Source organism: Triturus cristatus, chromosome 10 (assembly GCF_964204655.1).
Source record: "Triturus cristatus chromosome 10, aTriCri1.1, whole genome shotgun sequence".
Taxonomy (NCBI): domain Eukaryota; kingdom Metazoa; phylum Chordata; class Amphibia; order Caudata; family Salamandridae; genus Triturus; species Triturus cristatus.
In genome coordinates this window covers 315881210-315891786 of record NC_140593.1, presented here as the reverse complement: position 1 = coordinate 315891786, position 10577 = coordinate 315881210, and the positions used below count along the sequence as shown (strand labels likewise).

General features: G+C 41.2%; 1 long non-coding RNA gene across 2 annotated transcripts; it reads right to left on the bottom strand.

The window, feature by feature from the left end:
• Nucleotides 1-3302: 3302 nt before the first annotated feature.
• On the bottom strand, nucleotides 3303-6405 carry LOC146789374 (uncharacterized). Of its 2 annotated transcripts, none has more exons than XR_014969790.1 (4): nucleotides 6340-6405; nucleotides 5672-5832; nucleotides 4665-4798; nucleotides 3303-3699 (listed from the first exon to the last, which is right to left on the bottom strand). It is a non-coding gene; the product is annotated as an uncharacterized LOC146789374 (long non-coding RNA). The 2 variants fall into 2 exon arrangements; XR_014969789.1 differs by having other exon boundaries at nucleotides 4689-4798.
• Between the last annotated feature and the right edge of the window lie 4172 nt (nucleotides 6406-10577).

The following is a 10577-nucleotide window of genomic DNA, read 5'->3' as shown; positions in this document are numbered from 1 at the left end:
TCATGGCTGAAGAGGGGTGAAACCCCGGTACCAGTCCTGGGATGCTTGTTTCCAGTCCAGGGAGGACCTGGCTTAGCAGTTCGGGCTGGACTGTTCCCATGAGGCACAGGGTCAAGACTGATTTGTATATGGCTGGGTTCATACTGGAACGGCATGGTGAGCAAAAAAACGATGGAATTATGCCTAGATCTCTGTACTGGGGTGAATGTATGACGTTGTTCTGCATTCTGCCCATCAACTGTTGTTTTTGCATTTGTCACCCCGAGTGGGAAGGGAATGCCCAGACGTGGGTCCCTTGCTCTACATGCCATTGGAATCAAGCTATTCTGGCTGAAGAGGGTTGAAACCCTGAAACCGATCCTAGGATGCTTGTTTCCAATCCGGGGAGGACCTGGCTTGGCAGTTTGGGGCTGGACTGTTCCCATGAGGCACTGGGTCAAGACTGATTTGCATATGGCTGGGTTCAAACTGGAACGGCATGGTGAGCAAAAAAACGATGGAATTAGGCCCAGATCTCTGTACTGGGGTGAATGTATGACATTGTTCTGCTTTCTGTCCATCAACTGTTGTTTTTGCATTTGTCACCCCGAGTAGGAAGGGTATGCCCAGACGTGGGTCCCTTGCTCTCCATGCCACTGATATCAAGCTATCCTGGCTGAAGAGGGGTGAAGCCCCAAAACCGGTCCTGGGAAGCTTGTTTTCAGTCCAGAAAGGACTTGGCTTGGCAGTTCGGGCTGGACTGTTCCCATAAGGCCCAGGGTCAAGACTGATTTGCATATGGCTGGGTTCAAACTGGAACGGCATGGTGAGCAAAAAAACGATGGAATTAGGCACAGATCTCTGTACTGGCGTGAATGTATGACATTGTTCTGCATTCTGTTCATCAACTGTTGTTTTTGCATGTGTCACCCAGAGTGGGAAGGGTATGCCCAGACGTGGGTCCTTGCTCTCCATGCCACTGGAATCAAGCTATCCTGGCTGAAGAGGGGTGAAACCCCGAAAACCTTCCTAGGTTTCTGGTTTCCATTCCAGGGAGGACCTGGCTTGGCAGTTCGGGCCGGACTGTTCCCATGAGGCACAGGGTCAAGACTGATTTGCATATGGCTGGGTTCAAACTTGAAGGGCATGGTGAGCAAAAAAATGATGGAATTAGGCCTAGATCTCTGTACTGGGGTGAATGTATGACATTGTTCTGCATTCTGTCCATCAACTGTTGTTTTTGCATTTGTCACCCCGAGTGGGAAGGGTATGCCCAGACGAGGGTCCCTTGCTCTCCATGCCACTGGAATCAAGCTATCCTGGCTGAAGAGGGGTGAAACCCCGAAACCGGTCCTAGGATGCTTGTTTCCAGTCCAGGAAGGACCTGGCTTGGCAGTTCGGGCTGGACTGTTCTCATGAGACACAGGGTCAAGACTGATTTGCATATGGCTGGGTTCAAACTGGAAAGGCATGGTGAGCAAAAAAACAATGGAATTAGGCCCAGATCTCTGTACTGGGGTGAATGTATGACATTATTCTGCATTCTGTCCATCAACTGTTGTTTTTGCATTTGTCACCCTGAGTGGGAAGGGTATGCCAAGACGTGGGTCCCTTGCTCTCCATGCCACTGGAATCAAGCTATCCTGGCTGAAGAGGGGTGAAACCCCGAAAACGGTCCTAGGATGCTTGTTTCCAGTCCAGGGAGGACCTGGCTTGGCAGTTTGGGCTGGACTGTTCCCATGAGGCACAGGGTCAAGACTGATTTGCATATGCCTGGGTTCAAACTGGAAAGGCATGGTGAGCAAAAAAACAATGGAATTAGGCCCAGATCTCTGTACTGGGGTGAATGTATGACATTATTCTGCATTCTGTCCATCAGCTGTTGTTTTTGCATTTGTCACCCTGAGTGGGAAGGGTATGCCCAGACGTGGGTCCCTTGCTCTCCATGCCACTGGAATCAAGCTATCCTGGCTGAAGAGGGGTGAAACCCCGAAACCGGTCCTAGGATGCTTGTTTCCAGTCCAGGGAGGACCTGGCTTGGCAGTTTGGGCTGGACTGTTCCCATGAGGCACAGGGTCAAGACTGATTTGCATATGGCTGGGTTCAAACTGGAACAGCATGGGGAGCAAAAAAACAATGGAATTAAGCCCAGATCTCTGTACTGGGGTGAATGTATGACATTGTTCTGCATTCTGTCCATCATCTGTTGTTTTTACACAGAAAAGCCAGTTCTTCTACACTCTGCTTCTGCTTTGTGGATGTGGGCAGAAGACAAAAAGGACAATGAAGGACTTCAGGGCATCTTTTGCATTGTTTCTATAAATGGGGAGACTTGGAACAACATTCGAAATAAATGGAGACATTAGGGTCAACTCTTGAGCGCAGAAGAACATTAAGAATATACATCTACAACTACAGGAGTAAAGTAAAAGTAAACATTAAAGAAAATAGCAAAATCTACCTTTAACTACAATTGGAGTGAAGAATAAAGCATAGAAAATGGCAGATGCAGAACACTTAATACTGACAGCTTCAGTGGCGTCATTAAAGTCGAATAAATGCACAGACTTCGAATTCAATATAATCAAAATGCAGTAACTCTCAACTGTATCAAATTAGTATATCTCTTACCTGACAATCATTTTCCTCTTCTCATAGTTCTACTTTTCGCTCTGCATCAGTAACAACTAATCAATTATTTTGCAAGTTTGTTTCTGCTCGAAAGCGCAAAACAAGAATTCCCCTAAGGGCAAGAATGCAGGCCAGTGGCATGCCTTTACACACATAATGCAGAGGTGCCTGGAGGAACCTTCGAGGGTGGAGAAATCTCTATCTCCTCACAACATAACATGGGGGATGTGGGGGCTTTGGATGATACACCTGACCTTGTCAATGCCCTAATAAATAAAGCTGAACAAAAGTCTCCGACAGCTGAACTGAAATATTGTTTTTCAAAGAAAACCAGGAATATATATATGTGTGTGTATATATATATATATTTGTTTGTGTGTGTATATAAGTGTGTATATATATGTGTGTGTACATATATATATATATATATATATATATATAGATATATATGTATATTCAACTCACAGGGGTGCCCTTGAGGAGTTGCCACTCACGGAGAAGAGATGCACAAAACGCCACTGGTAGCGCAACTGTCAGCATGCCACAGATCCTCCTGGTTCGCCATACGCGTTTCAAGCACCTTACTGCTCTTGTTCACTGGCTGCAAATGACGACAGAAGCAGAAACATAGAGGACAGCTGGTTTAATAGATAACGAGTCCCGCCCAAGTGGGCGTTAACTTTACTGGCATTCTGGTCACAGTAGTTCTATTAATAATGCCCAAGACTCCACAATCCAAAACACAAGTGTGCTGCTGCCTGCGTCACTTTAAAAATATGTCCATCCCTGTTGGGTGAAGGAAACTGTAGCAATACTGGCCTCCGCGCCAATATATACCAGTGTTTGAGGCCCCCTCCGTTCCTGAAAGTGTCCGTGTCAACAAACACTCGGGATCCACTAAGACGCGGCGGGGCAACTCCGCGGCCGAACCAGCCGCTTTAGATTCAACTCACAGGGGTGCCCTTGAGGAGTTGCCACTCATGGAGAAGAGATGCACACAACGCCACTGGTAGCGCAACTGTCAGCATGCCACAGATCCTCCTGGTTCGCCATACGCGTTTCAAGCACCTTACTGCTCTTGTTCACTGGCTGCAAATGACGACAGAAGCAGAAACATAGAGGACAGCTGGTTTAATAGATAAAGAGTATTTATATATATTCAATTAAAAAATCATAGGTTTCAGGGGCTTTATAGTTAGTTGGACATTTCACTCGTACAAAGCCATAGAAATTCCCCCATTATAGTTAGTTCAGCTAACTATAACTCACGCGCCCACAATGCACTGCTGATGACATCGCATATTACATCACTCATGACATGGTCAGTGACATCACTCATTACATCACTCATGACATCTCAAATGACATCATTAATGACATCACTGATGACATCATCCTTGTGTGGCAGACCTCCTCTCACCCTAATATAGCCTTTGATACACACACTCAAAAATACAAACTAACATTTTCAAAACAATGGACATACCAATACCAGTTATAACACATCTATTCAGTAATTCCAAGATCTTCACACACATCCACTCATTCACCAACAGTCCCTATACAGTCACTAATACATGTACTCACTCATCATATGTACTCATACACCTATACCTCCTGTTACACACCGCCACTCATCCATAGAGTTACTCACACACATAGTCACAAATGCAAACAAAGTATCAAACATCCTTGTACTTGCATATACAGTTATACACACACTACCACACTTACTTCTACAGAAACTTACACATATATACTCTCTTAAACAATCACTTATAGAAACACCTACTTATTTGTACAGGAACTCTTCCAATCTCTCACTCTCACGTATACTCACATATATACACCAATACTCGCATATACTAGTTTAAAACATATGTGGAAAACAAGGACTAACAGCGGACTCCAAAGTCTTTACTGTGTTCCCGTTAGGTGTAGTTAATAATATGGTTACAATTAGTGTGCACAAACTGCTCCTGCATCCGCCGTTAAAGGATGCAAACTGCCAAGCAGATAAACAAAAATTGAGAGATAATGGAGCAGTGCACCACCATAATGTTCTGTTTAAGTCGCACCAAGTGGTCAATTTTCTTCAATGGAAATGCTCTTTATTGTAATAATTCAACAGAAATATGAAGACAATCTCAGCCAATGCGTTTCATTCAGGAATTGAACTTCGTCAGGGCTGAAAAGAGTGTAACAAAGAGAACATAAATATAGAAAAACACTTAATTGGACACAGGACCAAAGAAAAAAAATCCATATATATACAAATACATATATAAATAAGACATAAATATGACAAATATCTAACTACACACTAGACAATAAATGCAAATGCATGTATTTAAGTCATCTTGTAAAAACATACTATTACATTTCCACATGACATAATCCCAAAAGGACAAGCATGTACTAACATTGACAAAAATATCGAAAATATACATAACAATACATGTATAACATGAATAAGGAAAAAGATAAAACAGGCCAGTGTGAAGGGAAAAATATTAAACCCATACATGTTAGACAAGAACTGAACATAATAGGCATCTAAATCAAGATCATAGTCACATCATAATATGTACGTTCCTCGGCAATAGCTGGCTTCAAAATGATGGCCTGAAAGCGTGTACGTTTTTAAAATTAATAAAGTGACAAATGATGACTTGTAAATATATCCCCATAAGTTGATGAGTTCTAAATGTATCATTGTGAAGGTTAAGCTGCTAAATACGTTTTAGATAAGCTGCTATATATATTTGTGGATACAGACTAAACATGCTGGAACTATATATCTTCCATGTATATGACATATATTGGAAATAGCTAAAATGTACAATGCATACACTGTACAACTTGTAAGAGCAAATGACAAGGAAATGAACAAAGTTCAAATGGACCCAAAATATAGGCTCAAACCAAAATGTGGGGCGAGCTGCTAATAAGGGGCATTTTGACACATTCAAAGAGGACATAGAAGTCTGAGTAGATAAACCCAATACGATAAAGAAGTCATAATAAAAATAGGGACAGCAAAATCCATGAAGGCACATACCATGCGTAACGATGAATAATAACTCCACAGTAAGGCAACTCTCTGTATTGGTGAAGAAGAGTCTCAGGAAAAGCCAATGTCGCTAAAGTAGCAATTCCATATCATATGGCGGGTCTGAGGATAAAGCAATTGCCTCCTTGATAAGGGCACAATGGTTGGTTCTGTCAAACAGAAAAAGCGAGGTGAGACATATAATCAAAATAGTACACACACATATCCTAAAGTATAAAAAACTCCCCGCAATATATGACTGAAAGGCAGAATATGGCCACTCGAAAAGAGCAATGGAGGCAAAAAAGCACGAGCGTCATGATATAAACGTCCGAGACTCAACATATCTAGAAGTCACATAAAGTCAATAGTCAATTCAAGGACAAGCGAAGACTTAAGGGCCGGCCATCTCGGCATGGAATATAAATGACTAAATCTGGTGGTGGTCAACAACTAGTGGTAGCCTCTCAATGCCGGGACCGGCAAAAATAAACCCTGGAACGCGACCAAGATAATAAACTGAATTATGACACACCTCATAAATGCCACACTGTATCCAAGCAGCGCGACACCAGATTTAAAAAATAAAACAACACAGCAACGAAACATCACAAGGCAATGGGGCTGGGTTGATATAAGCTATCTATTCTATGCAAGCAAGGTCAAAAGAATCGCACCTTGCACCGCTTGCCTGGAGCCATCAGATGTCCGTGCTCCTTCCTCGCACCGCCACCGGATGTTGGTAGAATCCATCATTAGAAAGACGCACCGGTATATAAAGGAAAAGGAAGTGTAAAGACGCCAGCTTTCGTAGATAGCAGCCGGAGTGACGTAGGGAGGCGTAACCCGTCACCCCTGATTGGTTACAATTGATCGACCTACGCTCGTCAGCACGTTCAGAATATCAAAAAGAAAAAACGGCCTAAGGGTTCCTGGCGTCTAGCGTCGCCATAGGAACCCATGGGGTAAGAGTAAAACTCGAAAAAAGTCTCGTGCTTCGTTACACACTTAAAGTCCATATATCAGCCGAAGTCCATATATCAGCCGGAGTCATCAGAAAGAGTATTTATATTTATTTTCCAAAACGAGCAAGTCATATTCCTGAAAATAACAAGAAGGTCCAAAATCAAAATTAAATATATAAATAAATGGAGAGCCACCGCCTCACATCTTGCCACAATAAGGGTGATACGAATAAAAATTGTATAAAAACCCCAAACGTCACAAACATACACAAAAGCGTCCCAGACGAATGGAAACAAGCAATAATCCGGGAAGGATATGTTTCATATAAGTGAAAGATGCATAACACATAGGAATAACAATAACATTAACAGTGGAAATACAAGGAATATGTAATGTCAGTGCACAATAATGCCCGAAGTTGAAAACACAAAGCGGAGTGTTAGGCCCTCAATGTCCAACGTCCAAACCAGGACAGTTCACAGCGACACCCTATATTGGGATATCAGAATAGCCATGCAATCACAGAAAACATGCCATACAATCGATATATGTTATTTAAAGTGCCTTGGTACAAAAACAATGCACCCTGGTCTCACAATAAAATGAAGGGGCCAGTCGGAGTATACTAGGCGGTATCCGAAAAGACGACAATGATGTAAACAGGCACAGATGTGAAATTGGTCTCATAAACGACGGGCTACCGGAATAAGCAAAAGACAATTGTAAACATAGCCCATCCCCTGTCGATGTTCCACAATTGCCAAGGGTAATGAAAGAAATGACAGAAGCAAAAGTGGAGTTAACCACAGATGAATCGGGCCCTAAAACCCCCCATTCAAGGATCAACGATACCAACAGTCACTCCCCTGTAGAGAGTAACACAAAACCAAAAGTTTTACGTAAGAAAATAATGGAATTCGTGGTCAGAGTTATGTCCTTTGAGAACTGACTGCAGTCTACAGATACATTTGATATTAGATCTCGATTGACACCCTGTTTATTCGGGGGAATATGGTCGATTCCACAGAAAAAGAAGGACTTATCTCCTGTATGCACTCTGTTGTAATGGTCAGTCATAGGGTATCGTGTATCATTATTTATAAGGGCACGTTGATGTTCTTGAATACGTGTCTTGAGACATCGCACCGTGCTCCCCACATAAACTTTGCCACATGGGCACTCAAGTGTGTACACTACATACTTGGTGTTACAATTAATGAAATGCCTAATGTGATGTACCTTGTCAGTATTATTTCTGAATTCTTTACATCTATTACGTCCAAAAGTACACATATTGCATGTAGTACAAGTGTAAAAGCCAATAGGTGGAGTAGGTAACCAGGTGTTGGGGGTTTTCTGTTTGATGACATAACTTGGATATAACGAGCTCCTGAGTGTGCGTCCCCTTCTATACACTAGGGAAGGTTTTACACTGATGAGGGGACGTAGTCTGGGAATATCCAGAAGTAAATACCAATGTTTTCTGAATGCTTTGAAAATTTACAAAATACGCAATAAGGGATCCAAGTAAGATGTAACGCTCAAATACCTGACCAGTCTGCACTATATAAAACTGCAGAAAAACTAAAAATAAAAATGTTTTGCACACTTCTGTCATTGGGCTATATGTGGGCTACATCTGGGTGATATTTGTGCTACATTTGGGCTCTTTTTCCTCTGGTGGCCATTTTGGGAGACTTATTTGTTATGAAGTTTCCTAATTTCTTCATTTACTGCAGTCTCCTCAGTAGGAAATGCTTTCGGTTTTTTACTTTGATTCCATCAAGAAGGCATTCAGATGTGTCACACATTTGCCATAAATTCAGAATGTTAGCACTCTAGTTGTTCATTAGATCACTGTAGTAAAGCAACTGCTTACCAGGGAGTTAACTGGAAGTCTATTGCTGGTATTGAAAGTGATTGTTTCAGTCTCCATGTCAGAATTTTCTAATGAAATAGAAGAGGATTTGTGTTCTCACTTAAAACATGTCCTAATTTTTCTTTCTACAGCACTAACCATAATTTCTAGGTCAAAATGAACCCCCTCATATTGTTCCTTTTTAAATTAAGTGTTTTAAGAGTTACCAGTTTATTCCAATCAAGATGGCTTCAGGTGTGTCATCATTTTGTCATAAGTAAGACTGTTAGCACTCTAGTTGTTCTTTACAACACTCTGGGAAGCTGCAGTAGAACACAAAGGCATCAACTGACAGGCTGCTCCTGTTAAAATATAACAGGAAGATGTTTGAGATCACACTTGAAACATGTCCTAATTTTTCTTTCTACAGCACTAGCCATAATTTCTATGACAAAATGAACCCCATGATGTTGTTCCTTTTTAAATTAAATGTTTTAAGTGTTACCAGTTTATTCCAATCAAGATGGCTTCAGGTGTGCCATACTTTTGTCATAAGTAAGGCTGTTAGTGCTCTAGTTGTTCTTTAGAACACTCTGGGAAGCTGCAGTAGAACACAAAGGAATTAACTGACAGTCTCTGCCCTTGTTGGATGTACATGATTTACTGAGAATGACAGACTTCATTCTCACATGACTGAGAAAGATAATGTGAATTTACAGAAAATATGCTCTCATTTTAGCTTCAGTTTTCTCTCTAACATGATTCATGATATCCCAGCAGAAGCTTTTTCACGGGGTAAAATCACCTTAGAACACACCACAATTCCTGAAATTAGTATGGTACCATCAACAAATGAATTCTAATGTAACTAAAGTCTGTTATCACCCTTTATAGTTCTCCTCTTGGTAACCCTCAAAATCTTCGATTCACTACAATGCATTTCAATGGGGTACTATCATGTACATTGGTCCCAAGATGGCTACCAGCAATTCCAGGATGAAGTGCTGACAGCCAATCAGATCTCAGGATGAGATGTGTCTTAAAAAAGCATTGCAGTTAATGGAAGGTTTTAAGACTTTAGTTACATTATAAATCATCTGTTGATGGTACCATACTCATTTTAGGAATTGTGGTATGTTCTAAGGTTATTTTATCATGTGAAAAAGCCTTCTGCTGGGATATCACGAATCATGTTTGAGAGAAAACTATTTTCTCATGCTTTTCCCACAGAGGTTTGGAAGGTGATCTATTAGCTAAACTGAGAGCATATTTTCTGTAAATTCACATTATCTTTCTCAGTCATGTGAGAATGAAGTCTGACATTCTCAATAAAACATGTACATCCAACAAGGGCAGAGACTGTCAGTTGATTCCTTTGTGTTCTACTGCAGCTTCCCAGAGTGTGCCAAAGCACAACTAGAGCCCTAACAGTCCTACTTATGACAAACGTATGGCACACCTGAAGCCATCATGATTGGAATAAAGTGGTAACTCTTAAAACATTTAATTTAAAAAGGAACAAAATGAGGGGGATCATTTTTCCATAGAAATTATGATTAGTGCTGCAGAAAGAAAAATTAGGGCACATTTTGAGTGACTTCTCAAATCCTCTTCTATTTCATTAAAATTCTGACATGCAGACGGAAACATGCACTTTCAATACCAGCAGCAGACTTCCCTGGTGAGCAGTAGCTTTACTACAGTGTCTAATGAGCAACTAGAGTGTTAACATTCTGAATTTATGGCAAATGTGTGACACATCTTAATGTCTTCTTGATGGAGTCAAAGTAAAAAACTGAAAGTATTCCTACTGAGGAGACTGTAGTAAATGACAAAATTAGGAAACTTCATAACAAATAAGTCTCCCAAGATGGCCACCAGAGACAAAAGAGCCCAAATGTAGCACAAATATCACCCAGATGTAGCCCAAGTATAGCCCAATGACAGAATGTCCCAGAGTGTTCTGAAGAAAAACTAGAGTGCTAACAGTCTTACTTATGACAAAAGTATGGCACACCTGAAGCCATCTTGTTGGAATAAAGTGGTAACACTTAAAACATTTAATATGCAAAGGAACAACATGAAGGGGTT